The sequence below is a fragment of the Cydia pomonella genome, chromosome 2 (assembly GCF_033807575.1).
Source record: "Cydia pomonella isolate Wapato2018A chromosome 2, ilCydPomo1, whole genome shotgun sequence".
Taxonomy (NCBI): domain Eukaryota; kingdom Metazoa; phylum Arthropoda; class Insecta; order Lepidoptera; family Tortricidae; genus Cydia; species Cydia pomonella.
This window is the reverse complement of record NC_084704.1, coordinates 30,970,132-30,996,111: the sequence shown is the minus strand read 5'-3', so window position 1 is coordinate 30,996,111 and position 25,980 is coordinate 30,970,132. Positions and strand designations below refer to the sequence as shown.

The window sequence follows — 25,980 nt, the reverse complement described above, 5'->3', positions numbered from 1 at the left end:
TCTTTATGTCATTTCGAGGATAAATTACGATTTTACCGTATATTCTGTAATTTTATGTATTTCGAGTATTATCATTCAACTTATATAAATGCGTCCATTTGTAGGTAATTTGGACAGGTACCATCTTGCAAAATAGACTAAGGGCCACTTGCATCATCCCACTAACCTGGGGTTAACGGTTAAACCTGGAGTTACCATGGTTACCAGTACAATTTGACACTGGGTTAACGTTTTAACCGGTTAACTCCGGGTTTAAGCGGCACTAAGTGATATTTACTGATTGTATTATGTACACTAGCTGAATATTATGACGAAAAACAGAAATATAACTGTTGATGTGGGTGGTGTTTGCTAGGTTATCAATGGCGAGAATGCGGCGATACAGTCACCAAAGTTCAGCACGATGGCCACCCGCACGCGGCAGGAGTACCTCAAGGATTTGGCCAAGAACCACGTCTCCGCCACCACGCTTGAGACCGGACAGAAGTTCTGTACGTACATTGTTCATGATTACCATATCATAGTACACCATGCCATAGTACAGTACAGCAAGCTGAATTCATTCATAATGTGTCCATGCATTTTTTTCGGCTAGGTGTTATTATTAAGGTGTATTCGGGTAATTCCGTAAGGAAAAAACACTAAACAGTGGCGAATAATTCAAAGGTGGAAATTTGTCGAACCGACCCGTCATATTTGTACAAATCTGGTACGAAAAGAGTGATTTTTTATTTATGTATTGTTTGATTGCAGCAATCTTTTCTTCGCTGCTAATGAAGAGTGGCAGCAACAACAACACGGCAGTGCTGCCGCGCCTCTACAGCTGCCCCAACGACGTGCTCGTCGGCGGTGCCATGTGCTTCCACGTGAGTAACCGTCTGTCCCGCTCTAACCTTGCTATATGAAGAGTGCAGCAAAAACAACATGGCGGTGCTGCCGCTCCTCTACAGCTATTTGTATTGTATGAAGGTACGTAATCCTTCATCATGCGTCGTCCGACATGCACTTGGCAGGTTTTCATTTGTAGTCTGTCTCTTTCGAGCTCATGAAATGTTCATTTACGTGATGGTGGCTACCATTTTGCACACTTAAATTATCTTGAAGCATAGGATAAGCGTGTGTTTTGTTGCAGGTTCAAGTTCAAGATGAAGGCGCGGGCGGGGCGGTGCTAGACTGCATGCTTGGTGTCTCACCCGATACCATAGTGTTGGTGGAGGACAGTACGAGACAGGTTATACTTGTCGTACCCACCAACACTTTGCTAGGTGAGTTGTTTACCTAAACTAACTTATTACGTTTTGCTCGTTACTTAATACTCGTCTGTCAACTCCCAATTAGCTGAAAGTGCGTCTCCTCCTATCTTTGCGTATCCTTGTATTAGATGACGTAGTAGATCAGACGGTCCCCACCCGACCTATTAGAGGTTGACAAATAGACAAGCCTACTTGTTCCGAGTATTCGGTCGCCACGTTAGACATCAAGCTGCGCCGCGATGATCTTCCACTGCCCTATGTGTTTTTTACAGATAGGTTATTAAGAAGGGCTGTTGGGCTTTCGACGAGCATACGCACAGTCAATGTTAATATATTCGTATCATCCAATTTTTTTGACAGTTGCTTATGTTTTTTCCCAGGTTGGGTGGTGAGCGGCGGCTGGACGCGCATATTCTACCACCGCGGCGAGTCAGTCCGCCTGCGCGACTGTCCCGGCCTGCTGCGGCGGCTGGCCGGCGTGGCGCCGCCGCACGCCGAGCTGCTGCCCGAGCGCACGCTCGCGCGCGGGGCCGCCGCGCAGCTGGGTATGTGCCTTATGTCCGTGCAGTAAGGTCGGCTGTTAGTTAACAGGTATACTCTACCATCCCGCACTGTGCGAGAGTGTACTCACCGCGGTCAGAGGAAATCACGGCGGGGAGAACAAAGAAAGTACGCAAGTTAAATGTCACAAACAACGCGTCTATTTCACCATTGTCTCAATCCTCTAGAAACGCTTTTAAATTTTATTCTGATGTACCACTCGCTTCCAGGGTTCCACGTGCAACCGGACGGGCTCATAATAGCGGTAGAGAGCGGCAGCACGGCGGACAAGGCGGGCGTGAAGCGCGGCGCGCGCCTGCTGGAGGTGTGCCGCGCCGCCGTCGTGGCGCTGCACCACGACCAGCTCGTCGACCTGCTCAAGACGTCCGACCCCGTCACGGTGAGCTTGCACGGTCGCCGACCTTACAGTCGGCCAATAATTACATTTTATACAACCCCTACACAAAATGACCTAAAAGTAGACGCCCTAACACAACAATAAACACTAATTAACACAGCAATGAAGGTCCCTCCTATAATCGAACTCCATAATTTAATATTTAACGTCGTGCAGGTGACGACAACGAACGCGTCCAGCTACAAGTGCCTGTGCGAGTCGGGCGGCGAGGAGCCGGCCGCGCCCGCGCGCGGCGACGGGCAGCGGCCCGGGCGCGGCCGCCGCGCCTACGAGCGCGGGCACTCGCCGCCGCGCTCCGACAGCTCCGGATACGGCACCGGTTAGTACCGCGTTACATTCAGATTCAGATACATTTATATCTCAATTGCAATACACAATTTTCATTAATACAAACAAAAATATGCACACATAATGAGATCGTCAAAGTAGGTACACATTTTAAACTAACATTTACATTATTTTACAAATTTGAAACATTAAAACAAATGTTACAGGCTAGGTACAAGCTACAGCGTAGGAATACTAAAATGTTTTAGCCATCACCACTTTGTAACAATATTCTTCGCTACGGCTACGGTAAACGATGAAGAAGTATGTGGGGAGGCGAAGGGGAGTTTCCTCATTAGCTTTGTGAAGTTGGCGTCATTGCGAGACGCCTGAGGGACCTCGGAAATCTTAATTTCGTTTCTCTCTATCGCTCTTTCATATTGAACAATAGAGAGACAGATAACGAAATTTTGATTTTCGTTTTTCGCGGTAGGCCTACGAGCGCGGACACTCGCCGCGTTGATCGGATAGCTCCAGTAATGGCCCTAAATTACAGTCATAGCATAGCGAAAGACGTAGCCTTTGCGAAATTCATGGAGGGGGTCCAACCGTGTCCCCCGCCGCGGGGACACGCAGCGGACCAGATGTTATAATTTTTCTTCAAAATGCTAGAACATATTATTTAACTAAGGTATTTTTAAATGTGTAACAATTCAAGTGTGTAATGCACAATCGGTCTGTTAATAACAAGGGTCCAAATGTGTAGAGTTCGTATAACGTAGTGAATGTTCCCCACAGGTGGGTCGGGTCGCAGCGCGCGTCGGTCGCCGCAGTCGTCGCCGACGACGGAGAGCGTGCGGCGCCGCTCGCACGACGCGTCGCCGCGCCACGCGCGCCACAAGCGGGCCTCCGCGCACGGCAGCCTCACGGTCAGTTTATGATCCTACATGAAGGTGTAAAAGTTATGATCAAAAGGGAAGCTATATCTTTTGATTTGGGAAGGTGTGGTTTTAGCAGTATATGGGTAAAAGGATGTCTTTGAAATTATTACCTCTTTCATGTTTCGTGAAAACAATTTTGGTAGGGTTATCAATCAATTTTGACAGGGTTAGGGTTTTGATCAAATGTGATGCAAGTGTTGCCTTACCTTCAAATTAATTATTTCATTCTAATCGGGACGGCAGGACATAAATGTTTAAAAAAATCTATTATCTATTAATATGTTTTGGATAAAAATATCGTACAGGACGAGTTAATGCGACTAATGGACGCCGAGCTGGGCGGCGTGGGTGACGACGCGCCGCCGCCGACCCCGCCCGCCGCCCCGCCCCCCGCGCCTGCCCCCGCCGCGCTGCCGCTGCCCGACGCGGCCGCGCTCGACTGGGCCACGCTGGTGCACACCGCCACCCGCGCCATGCTGCAGGTACACCACAGCTCCCGCCCGCCCCGCCGCGCTGCCGCTGCCCGACGCGGCCGCGCTCGACTGGGCCACGCTGGTGCACACCGCCACCCGCGCCATGCTGCAGGTACACCACAGCTCCCGCCCGCCCCGCCGCGCTGCCGCTGCCCGACGCGGCCGCGCTCGACTGGGCCACGCTGGTGCACACCGCCACCCGCGCCATGCTGCAGGTACACCACAGCTCCCGCCCGCCCCGCCGCGCTGCCGCTGCCCGACGCGGCCGCGCTCGACTGGGCCACGCTGGTGCACACCGCCACCCGCGCCATGCTGCAGGTACACCACAGCTCCCGCCCGCCCCGCCGCGCTGCCGCTGCCCGACGCGGCCGCGCTCGACTGGGCCACGCTGGTGCACACCGCCACCCGCGCCATGCTGCAGGTACACCACAGCTCCCGCCCGCCCCGCCGCGCTGCCGCTGCCCGACGCGGCCGCGCTCGACTGGGCCACGCTGGTGCACACCGCCACCCGCGCCATGCTGCAGGTACACCACAGCTCCCGCCCGCCCCGCCGCGCTGCCGCTGCCCGACGCGGCCGCGCTCGACTGGGCCACGCTGGTGCACACCGCCACCCGCGCCATGCTGCAGGTACACCACAGCTCCCGCCCGCCCCGCCGCGCTGCCGCTGCCCGACGCGGCCGCGCTCGACTGGGCCACGCTGGTGCACACCGCCACCCGCGCCATGCTGCAGGTACACCACAGCTCCCGCCCGCCCCGCCGCGCTGCCGCTGCCCGACGCGGCCGCGCTCGACTGGGCCACGCTGGTGCACACCGCCACCCGCGCCATGCTGCAGGTACACCACAGCTCCCGCCCGCCCCGCCGAGCTGCCGCTGCCCGACGCGGCCGCGCTCGACTGGGCCACGCTGGTGCACACCGCCACCCGCGCCATGCTGTATTTTGCCTTAGCCGAGACTATACTATTGTATGGAATCATAGCGTGGGGTGCCTGTAGCGCAAAGAATATAGCAAACATAGAAATTGCACAGAACCTAATTCTAAAAATTATTAAAAGAAAACCAAGGCGTTTTTCTAGTGAAGCAATCTATAGGTTAAGTAAAGTTCTAGCACCAAGGCAACTATACATCTGGCAAGTAATTATGTATATGAGAAGATATAGATGATATGGTATTAAATGTTAACCCAGCAAACCTTCGAAACACTTGAAGTAAATATAAGATACCAACTAGGAACAGCGCTGCAGCTAAGAGACACTACGAGACTAAGAGAGACTTATATATTGGACCTAGGCTTTATAACAAATTACCAGGTGACCTACAGGATATACTGCAATTGAGCTATTCAAACGGGCCTACTCAAATTAATCAAAATTACGTGACTAGGCTAAAAATATCAAAACACCTTGTTACCTTTTCTTCATATTTTACATAAAATTAACAACTATGGCTCCCGTCGTTTTTTCAGCAGTACCAAATGTTAGACGCCTTTAAATCTTGTTTCAGATTTGCGAAGAACATCAATATCCGTCCATAGACAACCCGGATCCTACACTAGAACCTCTTCCAAGTGAACCGACCCATGACTCTTGGTCTGAAATACCAGTAAGTACAAAGTAAATTTTAATTTTTTGTGTGTTTTAATTATAATAAATGTAATCGCGGAGTCCCTCAAGCATAATATTGCTAATTTTTAGATATATTTTTCATATTTTTAGATTTTATGTTTTTTTTTTTTAATTTGTGTTTTACTAATATTAGCATATTAAGATTAATTTTATTCTATTACTAACAAATGATATGGTATTATTATGTCTGATTTAATTTTATAATTGTTTTTTTTTAAGTGCATTTTAGCCTTATGTTCGTTTTATTTTCTATAGAGCTAAAGTCAAAAACTTAGATTCAAATCGCTGTAGTCTCTAGAGAAAGGGCTCAAGATCGCTACTTAAAATTTTTGGCAACCGTATTGTGATCTAAACTAGCGGTTCGACTTTTTAAAAACTCCGTTCTCCGAGCCTACTGCACCTTAATGCATACTACTGTGCCATGCTGTGTGAGTCTTTACATTCAGGCGGGTGTAGCGTTTTAAAGTAGTTACGTTGTACGGTTTTTACAGCTTGACCTACACAATTTACTCTTTTACATTGGATGTTCAAAGAATTGCAGTTTTCTCCCCGTTGTATGCGCTTTTGTCGCTATCCTACGTGACTACGTGGGTCGTAACTATGTAAATTACGCTTCCTCGGCTACACATCATAATATCCAGCCACTTTCACTTAGACGGTCCTGTACAGATTTAGTATTTTTAATCAAAATTATTAATAATATTGTAGATGCCCCCGACTTATTACATAAAATTGGTTTCCGTGTCCCCCGTAGAAATGAACGTAGTTGTCGCAGTAAGGCATTATTTAGCATTTCTAACAGCAGAACGAAATACGCACTGTTTGAATAAGTTGCTACGTTACCAATCATTTATTTTGAAATGTGACAGTTTCTTATATAGATTCTATGATAAACTAGCATTACTTAGTTTGCGTCTGGAACAGCGCCATCTACCAGGAAATTGGGACAACAAACTAAACATACTCCCGCCTTAAATGACGTGACGTCATTAGAAAATAATAAAATGAATCAATGTTCCAACTTGAACATAATTAAACAAAATAACAACTTATTACGGACGCAAACTAATTTTCTACATCACATAATAAAGGACATAATTTGGTTATTGAACGTTGCAATACTCCTGACGAGGTTCGTAGATCATAAGTTCTGGTAAGTTGGTCTTTTCCAGGGTATTTTTTTATAATTCTTCCCATAGGCCAACGTCCAGGAGGAAGCCTCTGGTCTTTTATTAGCACTAAATCTCCTTCTTGGAATTCTCGAGTAGGCTGTCTCCATTTAGGCCTCTGTTGCATCCTACTTAAATACTCGGATTGCCATCTTCGCCAAAAATCTTGTACCATTCTGGTTGTTAATTGCCATTGATCGAGTCTATTTATCTTCACATCTATTAGATCTTCAGATGGTATGACATTAGTTGGTTCTCCGATAAGAAAATGACCAGGTGTTAAGGGGTTCAAATCGTCCGGATGATCGCTGATGGGCGAAATGGGTCTAGAATTTAGACATGCTTCAATTTCTGCCAGGACCGTGCTTAGTTGTTCAAATGTTAGCGTAGTATCTCCAACTATTCGTTTCAGGTGGTATTTGGTCGACTTGACACCTGCCTCCCATAATCCGCCAAAATTGGGAGCGCCTGGAGGAATATATTTCCATTTCGTCCCTTCTCTATCTAGCATGGAAATAAACTCATCTGGAACACTGGATTTTCCTTGACTCCACATTTCCAATAACTCTTTCTCAGCGCCAATGAATGAAGTTCCGTGATCACTCCACATTTCTACCACATGGCCTCGTCTTGACACAAATCTTTTAAATGCCGCTAGAAAGGCTTGTGTTGTCATGTCACTTACAACTTCAATATGTAGTGCCTTTGTGCACATACAAACGAACAAACATATGTAGGCCTTGTAAGACTTGGCACCTCTGCCTTTGCTCATTTTGACATTTATTGGACCCGCAAAATCCGTTCCGGTGATTAGGAATGGTCTGCATCGTCTGACTCTGGAATCGGGTAAATCTCCCATTTTTTGCTCTTTGTTCTTCGCATTCTGTCTTATACATGTAACACACTCCCGTACAAAACGTTTAACGCTATTTGCTGCGTTTATCAGCCAATATTTGCCTCGTAAGTATGTAATCATCATTTGCGGAGGACCGTGTAGTGTTTTGGCATGAGCTTCTCTCAATATTAACGGAAGTAATACATTGTTTTTGAAATAATTATCGGGTGTTTTCGTATGAATTCCATATCGGCGTGCTTCAATCTACCGCCGACTCTTAGGATGCTATTATCGTCAAGAAAAGGTGATAAAGCTAGGAGATTGCTTTTAGATTTTAAGTTTCTGTCTCTTTTCAGGTCTTCTATCTCTTCCGAAAATTCTACTTCTTGTGACATCCTAATACATATAGTAAGTGCATCGTTTCTTTCTTCGTATGTCAGGTAAGAAGGTAAGTTACTTTTCTCTTTGTCTATAATTCTTAGCCAGCGTCTACAGTATGCAATAACACGTGTAAGTTTCTCCAGTGATGAAAACTTCTTCAATAAGGTAAGTTGTTCTTCATTCTCATTGGTTACTACCATAGTTACTATATTCTTTCTCTTTTCTATTGCTGTATCTAGTGGAGTTCCTTTTTCTAATCTTATTTCTTTCTCTTTCAGCATTGCAGATCCGTTCCACCATATCTCTGTGGACATTAGTTTGGAAGGCATCACTCCTCTTGAAGCAGGATCAGCAGGATTTTGCTTAGTGTTTACATAGAACCAGTGATTAGCATCGAGTATCTGCGTGATTTCTATGACTCTATTCTTTACAAAAGGCTTCCATTTCATTGGATCTCCGTGTATCCAAGCCAAAGTCACTTGACTATCTGAATAAGCGTATACGTTGTCAAGTTGCACATCTAGTGACTCAGCTACTTGTTTCAAAAGATTACTCAATAATGTTGCAGCCAGTAATTCCAAACGGGGTAAGGAAACTTTTCTAATCGGTGAGATTTTTGTTTTTGCTGTCACGAGGGATACTTTAATTTCTCCTTCTTCGTCTATAACTCTCGAGTATATAACTGCCGCATAAGCTAATGCTGAAGCGTCTGCATATCCATGCAGTTCAAGAGTTGATTTACTCGTAGTGTGCATCCATCGATCTAAGCTGACACCTTTCAAAGCTGGCAGTTCTCTCTTATACTGTGACCACTCTTTTTGTAGTTCTGCCGGAAGTTCTTCATCCCACGAAATGCCTTTTTTCCACAAAACTTGCATAAATATCTTTGCTAGTATGACACTTGGAGCGATCCATCCCATTGGGTCGAATATTGATGCTATCTCAGATAAAACGCTTCTTTTAGTCATAGGTGTGTCATAGGAATCTTTGATATGATTAGGTATGAACAACTTATCTTCCTTAACTTCCCATATTATACCTAATGTTTTCACGCTCTCTTTGCGTTTTATTTCGACTGTCTGCGTTTCTTCTCTCTTTTCTTGCTTGTCTAATGCTGTCATAAACTCTTCGCTATTCGAACACCACTTCTTTAGTGTGAATCCTCCAGAAATTAAAATTTGTGTAACTTGTTTTTGAATTTCTATAGCCTCTTTTTCTTCGTCTGTACCTGAGAGCAAATCATCCATATAGAAATCTCGTAATATCATCTTTTGAGCTTCTGGATAGTCCGATCCTTCATCCTTTGCTGTTTGCCTTAAAGTTTTTATTGCCAGATAAGGTGCACAGGATGTTCCGAATGTAACAGTTAAGAGTTTGAAGTCTTCAATGGGTCCCTTTGGATCTGGTCTCCATACAATTCTCTGGTAATTTGTGTGTTCATCTTTTACTCGTATCTGTCTATACATCTTCTCCACGTCGGCAACAAATGCTATCTTGTATGTTCTCCATCTAATGAGAATGGCTCGTAAATCTTCTAACAATGGGGGTCCGATTAATAACTCGTCATTCAAGGATACCCCGTTGCTTCCCTTGCATGAAGCATCATAGACTACCCTTAATTTGCTCGTTTCTCGCTCCAATTTAATCACAGCGTGATGGGGGAGCCACACGCCATTTTCTTCTTCATCTTTGGTTTCTATTTTCTTCATGTGGTTTAGCGTCATGTACTCTTCTAGAACTTTGTTGTATTCTTCTAATAGGTGAGGTTTACTTTTAAGTCTGTTCTCTGTAGACTTCCAGCGCTTCAGTGCAATCTCTCGGCTGTTAGATGGAAGAACTGGTGGCTCGTGTTTCATTGGCAGATCTACTATGTAACGTCCGTCTTCGTCTCTAGTGGTAGTTTTCTCATATATTTCTTCTACTTTGATCTCTTCTGCTGTTAGCTTGTGTTTCTCTTCATCCATTGTCTCTAGCTCCCAGAATCTCTTTAGCATATAATTTAACTCGACATTTAAATGCATACTAATGAATGGTTTCTCTTCTCGCTCTCGTTCTATTCCGACTGTGACTTTTCCGGATATTATCCATCCCAAATGGGTTTGTAAAGCTATGGGAGAGCCTGGAACGCCTTTGATCAGACCAGGCTGTATCATCTCGTTGTAAACTTCTACTCCCAATAGAATATCTATAGAACTTGGTTGGTGGTAAGTCGGATCGGCTAGTTGTAAATCTCTTAGATGAACCCAGTTATCGATAGTAAGTTTCTCTGAAGGCATGATGTTTGTGACTCGCTTTACTATGTAAGTTGTTATACTCATTTTCTTTTCAGGATTAAGACGTGATGAAATCTCGATATCAGCAGCAAATCGGATGGGTGTGCTCATCTTATCAAGACCCGATACATTTCCGTTCACGCGCTTTCTCTTAAGGCCCATAGTTTGAGCTGCAGACTCGTTCAGGAAAGACTCTTGAGAACATGGGTCTAACAAGGCTCTTAATACGAATTCTCTTCCTTGGTGGTTCGTCACGTTAATTTGGGCTGTAGATAACAATCCTGTCATGCTTCCTGTTGTTAGATGGGCAACTATCTCTCTCTTATTTCTCGTGTCTTGCTTGGGTTCTTGTTTAGAGTCTTTCTCTCGATTGCATTCTTTGTTTTCTCTCTCTTGTTTTGTTTCTTCTTTGTGCTCTTTCTCTTTGGATTGGTACGTATTGTTGTGCAACAGTGTGTGATGTCTTCTTCCGCACTTTTGACATGAGAACTTGCTTTTACAGAATCGGACAGCATGACCATGGATGAGGCAGTTAAAGCAGAGTTGCTGGTTTTGAATGAACTCTGTTTTCTTTTCAAGTGTAAGCTCTTGGAACTCTTTGCATTGATTCAAGTAATGGTTCTGCTTACAAAATCCACACTTGATGGCTGGTGACACGTGAAATGACTTAGACTCGACAGTGAAGTTATTTTCTCTCTGGGTGCTTCGATAGGTACTCTTCATGTTCATGTTCGTTGTTTGGCTAGGTTGCATCATCTCTAAAACTCGGAATCTCTTTTCTAAGAACTTTTGGAACATGACCATGTTAGGTAACTCTGTGAGGTTCAGATTACTTGCTTCTTCTTCCCACTCTTTATGTGTTTCAGCGTCTAACTTCTCAACAATGATGTATATAATAAGTGTATCCCATGAACTTGTATTAATGTTTTGTACTTTCAACTTGTTAAGACACTCCATAGTTGTATCTAATATCTCTCGAATCGCTTTAGCAGTGCCCGCGTGAATTTTCTTTTGATTCATCAACTTGCTTAAGATTGAATTAATAATGACTCTCTTGTTGTTATACCTGTTCTGTAGCGTGAGCCATGCCAATTCGTAGTTTGTTTCAGTGACAGCTAGATGATCCAATAGTTGGGCAGGTTCTCCAGACAAGTAGCTTTTTAAATAATGCAACTTTTGAACACTGCTCAAGTTCTGTTTGTTGTGAATGAGTGACGTAAACATATCGTAAAACGAAGTCCAATCTTGGTAGTTACCGGTAAACTTCGCTATATCTATTTTCGGTAGCTTCACATCATCACTGTTGGTGCTTGGTGTTGGATTAGTGCTGCTCGTGCACGGCGTAGTACCCTCTAGCATGTCCGTCATCTCTGCTTTCAAATCAATGAACATTTCCTCGCACGCTGAATACACATCTTCTTTGAAATATTCGTATTTCGCTTTGTCTGAAGGTGTTGATATTTTTATCAAGGCTCGATTGTTTGCTACGAACTGACTAAAATAATTTTCTATGGATTCTTTTCGTGTCTTGATGTACCCTCTTGTTAATCTCGCTTTTGGTGTTTTCTTGAAGTTCGCTTGCGCTTTGAGAATTAATTCACAAATATTTTCTTGCTCAGCTATTAATCCCGGTAATTCTTGAGACATTTTGAGATATTATTCTTGAAAATTAGTAAAATTCACAGCGAAATCTTGATTGTTTTGTTTGACGTGAAAATTTTTTCACGTGATTCTATTTCCGAAATCTTATTTTTCCAAATCCATAAAATCCAATCTAGTAAATATAGCTGATTTAAAGCGGCGATTTTTCTGCGTTGACTCGTAGGCTTGTACATATAACTTATTTATTTTATCTTCTCGAAATCTTGAATTTTAATTTTGTAATTTTGTTGACAATTTTGACGTTTGGTTTCTGAAATTACTTCTAGATGCTGTATATCACTGACCCTTTAGTTTGATTTTAGACTCTACAATACTGTACTTTAAGATCACTTTCGAATGCACTGTCTTTGTCACTTAAGTCACTTCGCTTCTACAGTTCGAAGGACCACTTTATTTGAATAAGTTGCTACGTTACCAATCATTTATTTTGAAATGTGACAGTTTCTTATATAGATTCTATGATAAACTAGCATTACTTAGTTTGCGTCTGGAACAGCGCCATCTACCAGGAAATTGGGACAACAAACTAAACGTTCATATATAGGGCGCGCATGTAGGCAGTACAATGAAAAATGTATGGACGCAGATTTGTTTTGCAATTCATTAGGCCTCTTTAAAAGAGCAGTATATTCTTTTCTAAAATAACGGTTAAAAGTCGTAGCAACCTGATAATAGCTACCTGTGATTTAAGTATTTTCTCAGGTCTCTACATATATATATATATATTATACATTTACGCTTTTGTTATGTACGCTATAAGTTTACACTATTATTATTTTTTCAATTGTACATCGAATAATTTAAAATTAGGAAACTATAGGTCTATAACGAAATCAATCCATAGCTATTAGCTAAGTTGCTCATATGTTTATTTTAAAACTGTTTGTTTCTCAATAAAAATAAATAAAAAAAAACACGGTGGCGACAGATGAGGCAGGAGGTTAATTCCAGTCTAGGAGTGAATAAGACGCATGTGAATAGAGATTAACCATTTTACGAGTAGCCTGCACGCAAATAAGAATATTGGGTTTTTTCTTGGTTTTTGAATGCGTCTATAACATCACTTTAGATGTAAGCTTAGGTGGTCTGGATACGTTTCTCCTCCTTCATTGTTGGTACTTTTTGTGCAGACATCGGAGGCTGTGCCGCCGTCGCCGTCTCCGGCGCCGCCGCCGCTGGCGCCGTGCGCGTGCGGGCTGGCGGCGCGCGTGGCCGCGCTGGAGGCCGAGCGCGCCGCCGCCGCGCGCCACGCGCACCAGCTCGAGGAGGAGGTAGGCTACATCCCGAGTGTCCAGGGTCGCCGCCGCCGCTGGCGCCGTGCGCGTGCGGGCTGGCGGCGCGCGTGGCCGCGCTGGAGGCCGAGCGCGCCGCCGCCGCGCGCCACGCGCACCAGCTCGAGGAGGAGGTAGGCTACATCCCGAGTGTCCAGGGTCGCCGCCGCCGCTGGCGCCGTGCGCGTGCGGGCTGGCGGCGCGCGTGGCCGCGCTGGAGGCCGAGCGCGCCGCCGCCGCGCGCCACGCGCACCAGCTCGAGGAGGAGGTAGGCTACATCCCGAGTGTCCAGGGTCGCCGCCGCCGCTGGCGCCGTGCGCGTGCGGGCTGGCGGCGCGCGTGGCCGCGCTGGAGGCCGAGCGCGCCGCCGCCGCGCGCCACGCGCACCAGCTCGAGGAGGAGGTAGGCTACATCCCGAGTGTCCAGGGTCGCCGCCGCCGCTGGCGCCGTGCGCGTGCGGGCTGGCGGCGCGCGTGGCCGCGCTGGAGGCCGAGCGCGCCGCCGCCGCGCGCCACGCGCACCAGCTCGAGGAGGAGGTAGGCTACATCCCGAGTGTCCAGGGTCGCCGCCGCCGCTGGCGCCGTGCGCGTGCGGGCTGGCGGCGCGCGTGGCCGCGCTGGAGGCCGAGCGCGCCGCCGCCGCGCGCCACGCGCACCAGCTCGAGGAGGAGGTAGGCTACATCCCGAGTGTCCAGGGTCGCCGCCGCCGCTGGCGCCGTGCGCGTGCGGGCTGGCGGCGCGCGTGGCCGCGCTGGAGGCCGAGCGCGCCGCCGCCGCGCGCCACGCGCACCAGCTCGAGGAGGAGGTAGGCTACATCCCGAGTGTCCAGGGTCGCCGCCGCCGCCGCCGCCGCGCGCCACGCGCACCAGCTCGAGGAGGAGGTAGGCTACATCCCGAGTGTCCAGGGTCGCCGCCGCCGCGCGCCACGCGCACCAGCTCGAGGAGGAGGTAGGCTACATCCCGAGTGTCCAAGGTCGCCGCCGCCGCGCGCCACGCGCACCAGCTCGAGGAGGAGGTAGGCTACATCCCGAGTGTCCAAGGTCGCCGCCGCCGCGCGCCACGCGCACCAGCTCGAGGAGGAGGTAGGCTACATCCCGAGTGTCCAGGGTCGCCGCCGCCGCGCGCCACGCGCACCAGCTCGAGGAGGAGGTAGGCTACATCCCGAGTGTCCAGGGTCGCCGCCGCCGCTGGCGCCGTGCGCAAATGTGGTGAGGTGGTGGCAAATGTCCAAAGTGGGACCTGGAACCTCCAACTATTTTAGCTGGTAACGCAAAGGCAAAAAACGCGTAGCCAGCTGTCGCCAGCCAATGGCCTAGAATCTAGTCCTAAATATGTATTTTGGTAATTTTTTTATCAGTTGCCCTTCGACGCTTCCTTAGCGACGGATCCGATTAGAACTCTTTATTTTACAAAATTAACAAATCATAAAATTTATCGCGCATGCAGGTTGTATAATGAAAAGTGTATGAACGCGGATATATTTGGCAGTTCGTTAGGGTTATTTAAGAAAAAGGTTTATTCTTTATTAAATAAGTGTGAAAATTAGGTTTAGCTATCACATTATTTGTTATCTACAGTTGTTATACTCGGATAGCAATTCATAGAATTGAGTTTATTATAATATGTTTTACATATAGGAAACTATAGGTCTATATCATATGAAATTCTAGCTGGTAGTTTATTTACTTACATGTTTTATAAGACTGTTTGTTTCTAAATAAATAAATATAAAAAAATCTCTCGGCAAAGTAATCCAAAGAAAACGCCCAGCAGCGGTATCATGGTCGCATTTTTATCACCTGTCATGTCATGTGTCACTTTCGCACCTACATACTTGTTAGAACGTGACAGACATGGTGACAAATGATAAAAAGCCGACCATATTAGCCCTACAGGTGTTTATTAAGATGAGAGCTTAGATTTTTTTATACTGATGTAATTTATCGTAACAGGTCCGTCGCTTACGTCGTCACAACGCGCGTCTACGAGAAGAGAGCGCCCGTGCCGTGTGGCAGTTGCGGCACTTCACGCAGTGGCTCAAACGGACCGTCGACCGCCAGTGATCCGGCGTCTCGCTCGCTCTCACACCAATGATCTGCTGTCCCGCTCCAATTCAACAAGAGTGAACAAGTAACATTACTCGAGAGTGCTGAGGCAGCTGCGGCACTTCACGCAGTTTATTAGGCATCTCATTCGCTTCGACACCAGTGGTCACTTGTCCCGCTCTAACAAGACATGAAGTGTACAAGTAACCTGACTCGAGAGCGCTGCGGCACAAGCGGATCGACGAAATGATGTCCTGCTCCCTCGAACAGCAGTCATCTCGCTCCCACACCAGTAAACGCCCGTCCCGTTCTAGCACCAGCGACATCTAGTGTACAATTAACACATAGTAAAACTTGTCTCCTAGTACTTGGATTCCAGTAGTACACTCGCGTAAAACTATTAAACTAAACAAATTTTGTAATGACAGAATACATATTTATCGCTGACACAGTTAATTGACCATTCATGGACTTTAATTCGTTGCAATAAGGTTTACGAATGGATCTTTAATTGTGTTAGTGCTATGAATACAAATGCGACCTGTTTCTAGTAAAGCCGAGTTTTCACTTAGTGTTCTGAACGAGCAATCTTTCGTTCGGTTAATGGAAACACTTACTCCAATATTAAATGGGAAGAGCAAACATTTGCTCAAAACAAAATGTTTGCTCGGAACACTAAGTGAAAACGCGGCTTAGCAGATTTCTTATCTTTACTAGTCCTTGCTAATATATTATATTATAACCAGATTAACCAAAGCCATACGTCAAGAACCAATGGTACAACGGCGCTTATAAGGCTAATCAAAGTTTCTTATTCGTTAACAGTAGTCGATTCTATTGAAGGATGAATTAATTGCCCGTATTAATATACGACTGTTATAATTATTTAATAACACAAAGTTATACGGCTCTTACTATAAAAATGTCAGGTAAAGTGAAAAGCCTAATTCAATACTGTATATAATTACATATATATATAGATGTATATTGGTGCGAAGACGTGGTGCTAGTCCGTCGCTATATTGAATTCGTATCGTATATTCTTTCATTTACGCCTTAGAGTATAAGTTATCTAATATGTAGGCAGATTAGTTTTCGATCATTGTTGATTGAGTATTTGGACGTATTAAATGAAACTTATTTCCTAGCAGGCAACTGTGGAATGAACTGTTGCCCGCAGTATTTCCGGACCGATACGACCTTCAAGACAGGAGCGTATTCCCATCTTAAATGTTACGAGGGCACCGCGAACCACGTTCGACGTGTTGCCTCTCCGTCGCACTTGTGAATTTGTCATTTACGTACGTAAGTTTGACAGAGGCAAGACATCGAACGTGGTTCGCGGTAGGACCTCTATGAGCGACTATAATTGCTTGCCATCAGGCTTGTCTGCTCGTTTGCGTCCTATGTCATAAAAAAGTGTCAACAACTTGATCAATTCCGAAGAGATGACAGTATTCAATAAACATACACTTCTATTGTTGGGTCGAAGTATAATCTGACTACGATTTTTTGTACATTTGGTACGTTTATATTTATTTGACAGTTATTTATAATCCCTTAGTACTTAATGCACGTTGTGCTTTAATTAATACAAACCGATACAATTTCAAGGTGCTAAAATATTACCGTACAATCTTTACTAGGTATTTATTGCTTTGCGTGTTTACGTGCCACCGCTTTCTTAGCAGGTATGCTAAGAATTATAGGCCTATCATATTCACATTTGACAAGAGGCGTTTTGCCTTGAAATTAATAAAATATTGGCATTATAAAAATGTGTTAGGGCCTGTTTCACAATGTCCAAGTAAAGTATTGGATAGCTAATTAACAAATAAATAAAGTGCCAGATAAAACTTAACACTTTATCTACCAGTTAAGCTTATTCGAAGATAATGAAACGCCAACGATGACTTTATACGTCAGATAAGTGGCAAGTAGTTTATTTAGGACTTTACTTGGACATTGTATATATTATATTAGGGTATTATACCTTCTCTATAGAATTTCCTAAACTATTGTTAAACCGTAATAGGTTGGACTCGCGCAGCAAGGATTGCATACCGCATAATAAATATAATATAAATAATAACCTTGTAACCTTTTAATTTTCAGAAGTAAAATTCTGACTTAAACTGAGGACTTACCGCGAACACCTTTGATCGTTCGTTCGTCTATCGATTATATTTGCCTCTATCGCACTAATATGCAAGAGCGGGCCAGTCATTTCTTTACAGGCGATAACTCGTTAAGTTGTAAAAGATGTACCAAGAACTCATATGAAAGTCAGCTGCCGCTCCATTGGTGGATTGAGGAACGGCAGCAACCAAAACACATGAAAAATTATTTGTAAAAATAACCAAAATTCTAAAAAAATTAAAAGTCAGTTGACTATAGTGGTGGAATACGTCAACTGGTGATGCTCAGGTATTTATGTCAGGGCCTGCGATGATTTTGAAGTAATAATATATTTATCCGGTATTCCTAATATAAATTGGTCTTGCCAAACACGTTACGGCTCATTGGTAACGGATAAACCCAGTATTAGGCTACTATCTAAGAAATTGATAAGATTATAGTTGAATATACCTGTTGACACACCATATTTGGACTTTACGAGAATTACATACTTATATTGTCCGACAAAACATGTTTGTCTTAGGTAATTAGCAGAAAGGAATTTAAAAACCTAATCTTGTCGAATCAATTTTTAATCTACATGAGACAGTTTAATTTCCTGCTTAACGTTATCAAAATAATTCGAATTCGAAAGTAGGTACCTATATAAATCACGTAATCTATCTAGCTCAAATTCTTCGTCGGCTATTAATCTGTTTCAGTGCAAAGCTTCCAATAATAGATTTAAAAAATATATACCATGACCCACGATGGTGGCAAGTAGGTGTAAATTCATTTAATTGTATATACCTACACTATTTGTAACTCCACAGTTGACAACAACATAAATCTTCTTCAATGTTGACATCTTACAATGCGCTTATGAATGTCCGAACCACCACGGTAAATAAATAAAATAATAAATTAACATTTGGGGACAATCATACACAGATCGACCTAGCCCTAAATTATGCAAAGCTTGTAGACCTTGTAGTATGGGTACTAGCCGACGATATACACAAGGGCGTAGCCAGCCAGTAAACTGGGGGGGGGGGACAAGTTGACATCGCCGGAGGCCTAGGGGGGCAGACGCCGCAGAAGGGCATACATTGTATGTAAAATTTGAGCTCTGGAGGGGTGGGGGGGGGCTGCCTACGCCTATGGATATACATACGTATATAGATACATACATACTTATATACATTGATAACATCCATCACTCAGGAACAAATATCTGTGTTCATCACACAAATAAATGCCCTTACCGGGATTCAAACCCGTGACCATCTCACTAGGCCAGACCGGTGGTCAAATCCTACGCGTCTGACCCGAGCAGAAGCCTCACTTTGTAACTTGATGGTTTCAGCAAGAACACAAAATCGATGATTTCTTCGAAACCATTTATTTTCGCTGAAGATACATGAGGGTCAAACCGGTTTTTGTTAAGGTCCTCTATCATTGGTCTCCTTTTGTTCCATATCTACTGAAATCGATATATGCACAGTGCATTTGATGACCGATTTTTGGGCTCCAGCGTTTCAAGAACAGTATTGTTCCCGTGGTTTCGGAAAAGACGCGATTAAGGCCTGTTTTATAACAAATAATGTTTTTTATTTTTTTTATTCGGATAACATTCGGCTGGTTTGAAAAGTTTCTCATTCTGAGTGGAATTAATATGAAATTACAACTTATCCCCAAAAAAATGCATGTAATTTTTTCGTACCTCAGTGTTAAATATTGTAGGGCATACGATGAAATTGGGCGTAGTTTAGCGAAAAGGATCCAACCTCAAAAACATGTCATTTCATAAATGCCTTTTGATTAATTTTGACAGAAAGTTCAAATTTAATTAACAGTTTTTTGTGGGCTGGATCTTGTATTCCTAAATAACGTCCAATTACGCTTATAGTGTACAGAATAGGGAACTCTATCTATCCACCAAATTGTATCAAAATATGAGAAATAAAACTTGATAAGTAACAGAATAATAATCGTAGAATTTACCATAATTAATTATTAAACAGTACGCTGTTTAGGGCTGCGTGTTTAGCTACGAGTACGTAGGTACTCGCTGATTCCATGACGCGTACTACTATCACCATATATTAATCAAATGTAGTAGCAGATCCTGGCATTGGTTTACGTATATCTGTTAAAGTTAATCACCGGCTTATAGTTTCATTATCGTTGCGTCATGATCATGATTACCTACCTACATTTGCCCAACTCATGTGCGATAAACTTATTCACTGAATGGGCTCGTTAAAACCATTCAATGGCACTAAATCGATCATAAATCAAAATTATAAGTACTATACTCGTGGCCTAAAAGTATGTATCAATATACATATAAATCAAAAAGGAGAATTGATATCGCCGGAGACCTAGAGCCTAGAGAAAATTTGAGCTCCAGAGGGGGCAGCTGCCCCCTCCTGCCTGTACCTGCCTACGCCCGTGCTCCAAAACGCAAAATTATACCGCTGTTACACTGTTACGGGCACACTAAGAACTATCAAATGAAACAGTGTCGCATTTGTTTTAAGTTCAATTTTTAACACGGTAAATTGTAGCTTATTTTTTTACCTGGAGGGAGCAGGTTTGAGTCTCGATCCTTATGTAGATAAGTTCTGTTGTAACGTCAGCTGCAGGTATTTGCAAGGCACAAGTCTCTGTAGCTGATTGATATAATACATGTGTATGTATCTTATGAAATACGTGCCTTTTTACGCTTTTCATGAAGCGTTTGTTTTGACATCTAACGACTAGCATTTAATGTAAGATCTAACCTAGTTCATTTACGGTCGGTCGTCCGAACTCTGTGCAATTGTCTGTACTAAAAAGACAAATAGGTTCAATGTAAACCAGAAAGGCTTAAGCGCTAGTGGCCTAGCGGTAAGAGCGTGCGAGTTGCAACCCGGAGGTCGCTGGTTCAAACCACGGTTCGTACCAACGAGTTCTTCGGAACTTTGTACGAAATATCATTTGATATTTACCAGTCGCTTTTGTGAAGGAAAACATCGTGAGGAAACCGGACTAATTCCAGTTTAGTTACCAGAGAAGTTAGAAGATCAGATGGCAGTCGCTTTCGTAAAAACCTACGCCAATTCTTGGAATTAGTTGCCAAGCGGACCCCGGGCTTTAATGAGCCGTGGCAAAAAGCTGGGATAACGCAAGGAAGATGAATTGTAGAGTCAGACTAAGATAAGTCGGCAGCGATTTTGATAGCCCAGAGGGTGCAAGTGTTATGTAAACGTCATAATTTCATAGAAGTTTGCTTTTTAAAATAACACATGTGGACTATCAAAATCACTGCCAACTTAGCTTGGTCTGACTATCTCTATATATCTTGTTAAATGCTAGTCGTTACAATGGCGTGGTTGTGATGGTGTTCGCGTGATGAGGTGTTTGTTATGGCCTGATTGTACAGTATATTTTACAATGTTGGGCGCTGTTGTTAACATCGATGTTCTGTTATCATATTTACCGATCGCCTACAGTACATAATTTTCTATAATAAAGTAAAAATTACGTTGATTACTTATAAAATTAACTGAGTATCTACTTCCGTGGTTTCAATTATTTTTAATTAAAACAGAAATGTTTGATTACATAGTATTTGTAATGCGCAATTACTGAATTATTTTTATTTTCAACAGAATTGTTTAAAATCTAACCCAGATTATGTATACATGCTATCCGTATGATAGCTTGTAATTAGGCTAATTATTGGAATCTTATTTATAATAATCATACGTATGTATGTACTTTAGTGATAAGGATATCCAAAATTGTAAGGTGAACACCAATTAGCTTAAGATTATATAGCCGGCCGTATTTAATAGAGGGACAGCATTCGAAAGTAGGACCCAAGGTATACTAAATATGACAAATTACACTTGAACATGGATATATTATTAGCAATTAACATATAATCCTTCAGTGACCCGCTGGTTCCCTGGGTAGCGTCTATTTTTTTTTTAATTTAATTTTTCGTTTTCAAACACTGCTCTGAAACTAGGGAATCCAGCGTGTTCCGAAAGGGTGAATTACATATAGGATATACCTGAATATGCAAGATTAACAGTCTACTGTAAATTAATTTATCGGTCTATGTCCTCTTTTCTCTAAGTTCTAATTTATGTGGTGCGATCCAATTTTGAGATTATTTATTTATTTGTCAGAATTGTTTGCGTAAAATGTCGCACCGCATCACCATGGCCGATGGACTGAGGTGTGTTAACCGATGTAATCGTGTGTCTGTAAATAAATACAGATTAATAACGTCAGACCTGATTATATAATACAGAAATTCCGTTATCGGATAACAAGTTCTTAATATTATCGTGCTCGACCAGCGGGTTTTCCCTCAGCCTTTCATATGTTGGTTTTGTAATTAGGTATAATATGTTATTATGTACTTGATCATCGTCTAGATTTCCTATCTAGATTTCCTCGCTATCATATCATTTTTTAAATAAATTATTCAATATACAGTGCAATGTATAAATATCAGTAAACACACCTCGGTCAGATCTAGATTAAGTACTATTCATAAGTAAAATTAATCGTTATGGAGTTTAAACCTGCCAAATATACTATAAGAACTATGTATGAACCCTCAAAATTATAGACCACTGGCAATATCTGGTCAATTTAATTTGAACCTTAACACTATCATTTTAAATCTATATATCAGCCAGCCAGCCCTAGAGAAAACTAAACTTCGCTTTAGTATCCTTCTTGTAAAAACAGCAATTTTTACATGTATAAGGGTATTCCGTATACATTTTTCAGATGATCGTAACTTTTCATTGGATACATAGTTATTGGTAGCTGTTTTAATCAATGACAAAAGAAGAAAAAATGTTAATTTAGCTCAGCAGCTACGGGTCAATAATTTGTACCCATTATTACATATTTTTTTTAGATTTATTAAACGTGTAAGTATCGTGTCTGTTACTTCAGGCAAATATCTCAATTATTAGTTATTTTTCGTACATCATTATTATGTAAATAAATACTACGTAGATTTAATCATCATAAAATGAAAGCTTTATTAGTGTAGGCCTGTAGACGCATTACATAGTTGTTAATGAAGTTAAAAGGTATAATATTCTATAAATTAGAATAGCTTTATAAATCAGTGCCTAGAATAGTTTTTCTTTAAATTTAGTATTTTTTAATATTTATTTTTGTATTATATTTTTGGTTTTGTTGTGTACTTTTATCGTTGTAAGCTGTTTTGAATCATATAAATCAATAAGATTGAGTATAAAAATCATTAGGTGAAGATGAGTAATAGATTCGTCAGTCTGAAAAGCTTTCCTGTTATGGTTTATGATATACCTAAGTAGTATGTACTCTATATATGTTTTCTATATACTCGCCTTTCGGAGATTATTGTTGAAAGCCCCACCAGCAGTTTAAGTACTGTCAAACTCTATTGTCACTAGATTATGCGTTGATCATTTTTAGCACTTCGTCCGTGTAGCTACTTCAGCCGCCGGCTGTACTTCAAGTACCGACACGATTATTTTGACATAGTACGGTCAGCATCATCGCGCCCAGAGTATCTCCTACTTCTAATAATTTTATGTCACAACATGATAGTTGTTGTTGATAGTTGTCACTACATATATGGTCTACTTTAAATCGGCATAAATAATTTGGCCCAGGACCGTCTCATTTCAAACATAGACAGAGATAATAATATTGTCTTGGACTTACGCTATTACTAGCACCCTAAAGAAAGGGATGAGTATAGTTTTTTTTGTTCTTACTTACTGGCAAGTTGTGTTTGCCAGACTATGTATATGTATATCAACACACCACAATATAATAATTTTAAATTTTGGAGCAAAGCTGGCACATTTTACGGTACATTGAAGAGACATGTCTCTTTTTGTTAACTGCTTTTGATGCTATCTGTACAGTAATACATACGTATGGAATCGAAAACATCACTGACAAAAATATAGTGCCTAGAAACATTTCGCTGCCTATAAACTGCCTACCAACTTTTCTTTAAGATTAACTTTCTCAATGGTGTCTTATCGGAAGGTGTCTCTAATGAGGCCTTTTTTGACCTAACTCACACAAATATAAATGGAACCCAGGCGTCTGTTAGAAGGAAGAATGAGGCTGCGCTGCAATGGCTTTGTCATATAAACTTCATGAGCCCTATCTCGGCGTTAAAAAATCAATGCCTCGAGTAGAATTTTGAAAAAAAGCTTAGTGGAGAATACGCCTATAAGATAAGTATTCGACTGGCCGTTATAAATACAAATCTGCCTACAGCATGTATTTGTCCATAGTCGCTTGGATTTAGTTATTGTCAATAATTTAAAGATCGTGTCATTCACGAAGACGCGTATATTAACTCGTTGTCATGTCATTAAAGGTTACATTTAACAAATCTGCGCGGCATCGTGGATGACACGAACTTTATAGTTTATGGCTTATGGCGATGTGTTTATACTGGACATAATGTTTCCTCTTTCTTATTATAAATGTTTTCCGGGAAAGTTTTTTTTATAAAGCCAGTTTTTAATGTTTTTGATACATTTTTTTTTTTAGTTAGGTAATTTTACAAAATGTTAAGTAAATGTTAAGATTGATATATTGTCTTGCTCCGTTTGTACAATGTATGGATTATAAGAATCCTTCCCACCACTCGTGTAAGCGTAATTTATTCTAAATCAATGCTTGCTTTACGTATCGTTAAGAATCTTTGTATTAGTAACCAAAGCGTTAATCTACAGCCATAATTTTGAATTTGTGAGTTGTATATCTACAGATGTATCTATTTGATTATTCCCGGTAGTCAAAGACATGTGCATGAAACTTTTTGGTTGCGCCATATGCGCCTAAATACATCAAACCATCCTTTGTATAGTAACTTTCGGGAACAGGATCGTTGTTTTTGGTGTGTTATGGCCTATAAATCCTATATAGTTGCATCTACATTTCTTCAGGTGAAACCCAAAACTCTCTAATTACTACTACGAATTCAGACCCATAGTGAACCGCACTATTTATAAAACAGTAAATTTATGTTTAATTATTATTTTGCCTTTAGTGAGTTTTGGTTTTCACCTGACGATTTACATCGTATTGTAGATCACAGGCATCGGTTGATCAGATTTATCGGTATAAGTTTAGTTCATATTTGCCCACCCAAATATCGTCGGATGTTAACCAAAACTCAGGACATTTTTCGAAACAGTTGTAAACAGAAGCGGAAACGGGTAAACAGGGAGTTCAACCCAAATGGACCAACCATCTATTTACGCAATGAAGAACAATCAGAAACTATTAGTGATGGCTCAGTTTTGGCAAAGATTCCGGGATCGGAGAGGTGTAAAGTTTAAAAAAAAATGGTGCCTCCGAGTTTGACAGCTGAAGTAGAAGGACGTTGTACAGCACTATTATGGCTTAACCCTTCGCATGTCTAAGCACTGATCAGTGCGTACGAATTTAAACCTATAATATTATTAATATATAATATTAAACAATGGATTTAAATTCATAGTGATCAGTGCTTAGAGATACGAAGGGTTAAGAGGTAACTGGATTGTCAAACGTCGACTTTTGACAACCCGATTTACCACATAATGTTCGGGGCAGATGGCGATAAAATTTGAGGCGCGATTTTTAATAAAATTTTATACCTCTTTTACAATTAATAATTCTTTGGTTTTGGTTATCATCCGAAGAATTTGCCGGCTGATACTTTCTAGCGGAAAGCAAGAGTGTAATTTTAAAATTGTCTTAACAGCTGATCAAGGAGCTTGGGGCTTAGCCAAGATGACAATAGTACATCGACTGTAGAATATCGGAATGACAGATGCTACGAAAAATCACGTTACTATTTCCATACATTATTGAACTTTCGAATGGCCTTTTCTATCAACGATTGTCGTCTTGGTTAGGCCCCCTGATCTATTTATTCCGCCGATGCCAGTTAGTGAAGCAGGCTGTTGCTTAACCGTTACATTCCAATTGAATTAAGTACCAAAGGACTTTAATTTTGAGATCTATATCTTACCTCAATCGTGTCTTTCTTGTTGTGCGTAAATTCAACAAATACATCATTATTTTAATGTGAGCTAAATCTTTTATTTCAACAGTGATTTACCCTTTACACGTGTTTAAAACGCTGTTATTTAAGTTATTTTTCAATCCCTTTTTATCGTTTTTAGTAGAGTTGAAAATATAAATAGTTATAGGCAGGTAGGTATGATGTACCAATTAGTATAGGTAGGTAAGTAGGTTGGAGGTACATACTTACCGTTTTAAAATTTTTGTTGATCTAACTAGTTTATTACGGTTACGTCTGAAAATATCGAGACGGACAAAGTGCCAAAAATATGTATACACTATACCCTAATATATGGGACAAGGTCGTGTATACAATTTTTGGCACTTCGTTCGTGTCGATGTTTTCAGACGTGACTGTACCTAGTCTTACCTATTTAACTAATGAATTATAAGAAGAACACGACTCAACCAAATCGTGTAGTTATTTATTAAAATAATCATCATCGATAAATGCACGTATTGGTAGTAAGTACATTATTGACGAGGTACTCTGCAACAGCAAAGGATCCGAGTCAGAAAACACCTATTTCACCACACCAGCTCGAAAAAGCTGGTTGGCTCGTTAAGTTGCATTTTATCCACACGTATGGCTAAGTAATCTGATGCTAAGTAA

At 42.1% G+C, this 25,980-nt stretch overlaps 1 pseudogene; it reads left to right on the top strand.

Moving 5' to 3' along the window:
* LOC133515335 (signal-induced proliferation-associated 1-like protein 2) overlaps positions 1-25,374 on the top strand; it is a 35,004-nt pseudogene extending 9,630 nt beyond the window's left edge.
* Positions 25,375-25,980: the final 606 nt, after the last annotated feature.